General features: G+C 42.9%; 1 protein-coding gene across 1 annotated transcript in view; it reads left to right on the forward strand.

Moving 5' to 3' along the window:
- The window catches only part of DNAH11 (dynein axonemal heavy chain 11), a 323,435-nt gene that overhangs the window by 245,746 nt on the left and 71,689 nt on the right, over positions 1 to 6,000 (forward strand). The gene's annotated exons all lie outside the window — the stretch shown is intronic.

A 6,000-nucleotide genomic window follows, 5' to 3' on the forward strand; every position in this document is an offset into this window, starting at 1 on the left:
GCCAAAGACTTTTTTTTCACACCTACTTTTAGATTAAAAATGAGCATTTAAATGCAAGTATAAAGATAACTCCTCCTAAATCTAAAAATCCATACCCATGAGCAAAGTGAAAGCACAGATTTGGAAGATTAAAATCATCTAGGTCATGATCGTCCTTATACAAAAGAGAAAACAGAGTCACGGAAGCCTAAGTGACTCAGGTTGTATAGAATAGGAAGTGAGACCTCCTGACCTCCACGCCCGTTTGCTCTGCAACACTGTGTCAGCTCAGTTGACGAAAGCCCTTAAGATATCTTTATATCTCTCTGTATATTAACGTTCTGCATTGGTAATAATGCCTCAATTTTCACAGTAGTTGTTTTTGTGACATAAATACACGTCAGTGGCACTCGTGCAGATGAAATGAAACTCTCCCATTTCTCCGCTCTCATTTACAGCCATCGTTTCAGAAGAGTCATCTTAGTCACTGTCTTCTGGTCCTCCCTCCATTTCGTGAGTCACTCTGGACAGGCTTTCGTCCCCACCACTCCACCAAGACTCCTGTGGGGCCATTTTGCTTCCACGTTGTTAAGTCTAATGGTTTGTTTTCCATTCTCCCCATACTTGACTCTTGGCTGCATCCTGATGCAATCAATCGCTCCCTGCTTCCTGGTACCTTCTTTAGTGATTCCAAGACCTCACCTTTCCCCATCTTCCTACCTCACTGATCAGTCCTTCTGGGACTTCATTACATTTTTCTCTTCTCCCCAACCTTAATAGTGAAATGCCCAGCCTTTAATCTTTGAGCTGCTTTGCAGCAGGTTTGTGGCTTTAAATGTCACCCGTACATCAGTAATTTGCAAAAGTGGATCTGTGGTCACAGACCCTGGTGTCTTCACTCCTGTGTCTGAAAGACGTCTTATAGCACATCCAAACTGAAATCCTGACCTTCCCCCCAAAACCCCTTCTACCCAAGTATTCCCAGCTTGTTGAATGGCAGCTTGATCCTTCTGTTGGGCCAAAAACCTTGGAGTCGCCTTGATGTGACTCTTCCCTCTGGCACTCATGTCCAGTCCATCCAGGAAATTCTGTAGGCTACACCTTCAAAATCTGTTCAGAATCTGACTGGTTTTCACCACCTTCACTGCTCCTGTCCTGGGCCAAGCTATCATCCCTCTCTTGAATAACTGCCGGAACCTCCTCACTGGTTTCCCCGTTGCTGCATTCGTTGCTCTCCAAAATCTGATCTCAGAGTATCAGCCACTGTGATCCTTTACTCCCCACTGCCTCTAAGCAAAAGCTAGAAATCCTACAAAGTCTTATAAAACCCTCGACGATTTTGCCCCTTACTCTTTTTATCTCGCTTCCTATTATTCTTTTCCTCACTGCTCTGCTGCAGTCACATGGGCCCCCTTTCTTGAATATACCAGGCACATTCTGACCACAGGCCCTTTGCTCTAGCTGTTATCTCTGTCTTAAAGTCTTCTCTCAAGACGTAAAAGTATCTCATTCCCATCCACTAGGTCTTTGTGCAAATAACATCTTCAAATCCCTAGATAGGATTAAAACCTCCATCCCTCAGCATGCCCCATCCCACTCCATTTTTTCACCATTAGGATTGATCACTTTCTAATATGTTATTTCATTTATCCATCTGTTGTGGTTAATAGCCTTCCTCTCCCTCAGCTACAGTGTAAGATGGAAGCAAGGATTTTGTATGTTTTGTTAACTACTCTGTCCTGGAAAGGCGCCTGGGACATTGTAGATGCTCGGTGTATCTTTTCATTGAGATGTAAGTTACATACCACACAATTCACCCATTTAAAGTATACACTTCAGTAGTGTTTAGTGTATTCGCAGAGTTGTACAACCATCATCACAGTCCATTCTAGAACATTTTCATCACCCCCAGAATAAACCCCATATTTGTTAGCTCCAATCACCCCATCCTCTCCAGGCTTAGACAGTCACCAGTCTAATTTATGTCTCTGTGGATTTGCCTGTTCTGAACACTTCCAACGAATGAACTCACACAGTGTGTGGTGTTTGATACTTGTCTTACTTCAGATGTTTTCCATGTTCATCTGTGATGCATAGTCTGTATCAGGATTTCATTACTTATTAAGCCTGAATTCTATTCTATTATATGAATGTACCACATTTTATTTACACACTCATCAGTTGATGGACATTTGAGTTGCTTCTACTTTTTGGTTATTATGAGAAATACTGCTGTGAACATTAGAATTATTTGTGTAGAGGGTTTTTGCATGGACATGTTTCATTTCTCTTTGGTACATACGCAGGAGAGAGTTTTTTTTTTTTAAAGATTTTATTTATTTAGATGGCGGAAATAGAGACAGCCAGCGAGAGAGAGAGAGGTAACACAAGCAGGGGGAGTGGGAGAGGAAGAAGCAGGCTCCTAGCGGAGGAGCCTGATGTGGGGCTCGATTCCAGAACGCTGGGATCACTCCCTGAGCCGAAGGCAGATGCTTTATAACTGAGCTACCCAGGCGCCCCAGGAGTGAGACTTTTTTTTTTTTTAAGGCTGCACGGTAATTCTATGTTTAATCCTTTGAGGAACTACCAGACTATCAATATGTATTTTAAAATAAAGGAATATCTGCTTAATTGTACATTGCACATCAGTGGGGGAAGAAATGGATTTTTCAATGAGTGGTGATTGAACAACTGACCAGCCTTTTGGGCAAAACGACAGTACTCTCCTTCACAGCTTCAAAGCAAACAAAAATAGTTCCAAGTGATTTAAGTATTAGAATGTTAAGTAGGCTTTTAAAAATATAAATAAGCTGGTATATCATTATACAGGTGAACATGACAGAATTAGTAAGGAGCCATATCATAATTCCAATAATATAAACGAAGGAACAGAGTTTGCACTTTATTGTAAGCCTCAGGAGTCACTGAAGGATTGTAAGTAGGTCTTTGGTCAGAATTACACATTCGAAAGCTCACACTGGCCACAGAAGGAACAGCGACTTGGAAGGGGAAGAGACTGTTGTTACTGAGGCCATGTGTTACAATGGCAAGCCAGATGATGGTGAGCTGAACAAAGTGATGACAGCGGACACGGCCAGTGGGGGAGTGATGCCAGAGGAGACAAGGGGGAAGTGCTGGTAAAACAAAGCATCGGCTTGTAGATGGGACTGATGGGGTGATATAAGTAGGTGCAGGTGCCGTTCCCGGAAATTAAAATTGGTTTGGGAGAAAGGTGAAGGCTATAGGAAGATGACTGCACGGTGTCTCTGAAGCATTCCAGTGTCCGTGACCAGTAGGGAGCTGGTAAGAGCGTTATTGGTTGGAGAGTCAGTTGGGAGTCATCGATGTGTAGGGAGTTGTTAGACCTGCACTTGGGATGATCACATCAGAGGAGCTTTAGAGTAAAGAGATTTGACTCCGTGCTGCGAAGTAGAGAAAGATGAGGAAGGAGTGAAGATTGGAGAACACCTCTGGCAAACGTCGTGCCATGGGAGACCAGAGTCTAAATATGGGAATGGTCAGTAATGCCAAAGCCACAGAGACTCGTGAGAGAAGAACTAAGAACTGAAAGTGTCCTCACATAGGGAAATGTGAAAGTCTTTTGTGACCATGAAGGTGTGACAAGTCAGAGGCCAGATTGCACTGAGTTACACAGTAAGTGGGAGGTGAGGAAGTGGAAGGAAAAGACAAATTATTCTTGGAGGAATTTGCCTGCAATGGGAAGGAGGTAAGCCAAGTGCCTAGTTAGAAACATGGAGCTATGCCCAGGGTTGGTTTTTCAGTGTGAATGAGACAAGAGCATGTCTTTTTGCTTCAGGAGAAGAAAGGGAGAAGGAATTATGGAGGATAAAATAGTGAAGAGGGATAAGCCACCAGAAATGGGGAGGGGATGGGCTCCAGAATAGAGGTAGTAGAATGACCCTCAGATAGGAGAAGCAAGACTCTTTGAACTCAGGTGGGAGGGAAGGAGACAAATGTGGTCAGAGGCAAAGATCCTGATGGAAAGTTGATGCAGCCACACCTTGTCTCGTGGTCTCTGTCCACTCAGGAAACTGGGGAAATGCAGTACCACCTGGCCAAAGATGAGCAAATTGACATTAGGAGAACATGTATGAGGGGGGTGGTGAAAACATCAAAAACTCCCGTTGAGGGCAATGGGAGAGTAGATATTAATTATTGCCAAGCAGCTTTAAGAAACCAAAGATGAATTTGGAAAAGATAAATAGGTAGTCACAGTCGTAAAGCTTTCATCAGCAATACTCAGAGTGTAAGAGCAAAAGAAGAGGACAGAAAATGTTGAATCCAGCCAGGGCGGATAAGCCAGAAGGAAACAAAGGCAGAGAAGGTCACGGGGCAGCCAGAGGAACAGTTAAGGAATGGTAGGTGCTGATTCGGCTGGATAAAGATGTGAGTGTAGCCAGGAACTTGTGATCAAAAATATGGTAGAGTTTTTTCAAAAAATTAAGCACAGAATTACCGTAGGATTCAGCAATTCCGCTCATGGGTGTATACGCAAAAGAAGTAAAAGCAGGGACTCAAATACTTGTATATTTGTTCATAGCAGCGTGATTCACAGCAGCCAAAAGGTAGAAGCAATCCACGTATCCCTCAGTAGATGAATGGATAAACAAACTATGGCAAATACAGACAATGGAATATTATTCAGTGTGAGGAAGGAACTCCTGTCACATGCCACAACATGGATGAACTTTGTAGACATTCCGCTAAGTGAAATAGCCAGTTATGAAAGGACAAAGATGTATGATTCTACTTCTACGAAGTATCTAAAGTAGTCAGATTCATAGAAACAGAAGGTAAAATGGTAGTCGCCAGGAGCTGCGGGGAGAGGGGGTTGGGGAGCGATTGGTTAATGGGCACAGAGTTTCAGTTTGGGAAGATGAAAAACTTGTGGAGATGGTGGTGGTGATGGTCGCACAACAGTGTGAATGTACTTACTGCCACTGAACTGGGTACAGAAAAACAGTTAAAACGGCAAATTTTTTTGCTTTTTGTGTGTGTGTGTGTGTGTGTGTGTGTGTGTCCTGAATACACAACCTTTTATTTTTCTTCAAATCTGGAGTTCTGAATTATACAAAGATGAGAAGTCAAGTTTTGTAACCTAAAAATATTTACTTACTAAAACTATATTAATACGTTCATAAACTATACAAAAAAGATAATGAGACAAACATGTGCATTTATAGAACTGCATGTCGGTCATGCCAGATCCCTGGGGAGGGAATTCCCAGCACGACCTCATTCGTCTGCAAGGACACAGAGCAATCCTTGATCAGGCATACACATTCAGTTCCTTGTCCAGCATGGTAGCATTCTATTTCTTCATGGTTTCCCTCTGTTATGAATGTGCATGTCCAGTTGTCTGCTTCTTAGAGCAGACATTTACCTTCCTCATCCACCAGCCATTGGAGGAGGACTAAGGCCACGTAGATGATTAATTCGACCCATTCTTCTGGAAGGGCTGCCTGGTGACCCTCTTCCATCATCATATCTGGAATCAGAGGAGTTTCCATAGCCTCTTCTCTTTAAAGGTGAGAGGTATAGGCAGTCATGTTTAAATAAGTGGGGATTAGGCATTTAGATTTCAATGAAATACCTTCAGATTATTACAAGGTCTGGGACAGGGTTTGTCATCTAGGGAAGGAGACAGTATAACAACTTATCAAAAACATGTCACCATCATTGGGGGTGGGGGTGCTGTGTCATCTTCCCAGGTGGTTCTGTTACTTTCCTTTCCCTCCACCTTTCCCCGCAGAATGCTAGAAGGGAAAGGCAGTGCAGAGCTTTGGCAGGAAGGATGTCAAGGCCGGAGATTAGTTTCGTTATCTATATGGGCGTTGAGGTTGTCTCAGATTGACAGCAAATCTTAGAATGGCGAGAATGACCAAAAGCTACGTCCTTAATAATCAATATGAGGAGACATGTAGAGGATTGTATAACTGGACTCCATGAGACTCAAAGGTGGCATTTTTTATTGAAGAATGGAAGAGCAATTGTCTTGGA

This window comes from Ailuropoda melanoleuca, chromosome 1, assembly GCF_002007445.2.
Source record: "Ailuropoda melanoleuca isolate Jingjing chromosome 1, ASM200744v2, whole genome shotgun sequence".
NCBI classification, from domain to species: domain Eukaryota; kingdom Metazoa; phylum Chordata; class Mammalia; order Carnivora; family Ursidae; genus Ailuropoda; species Ailuropoda melanoleuca.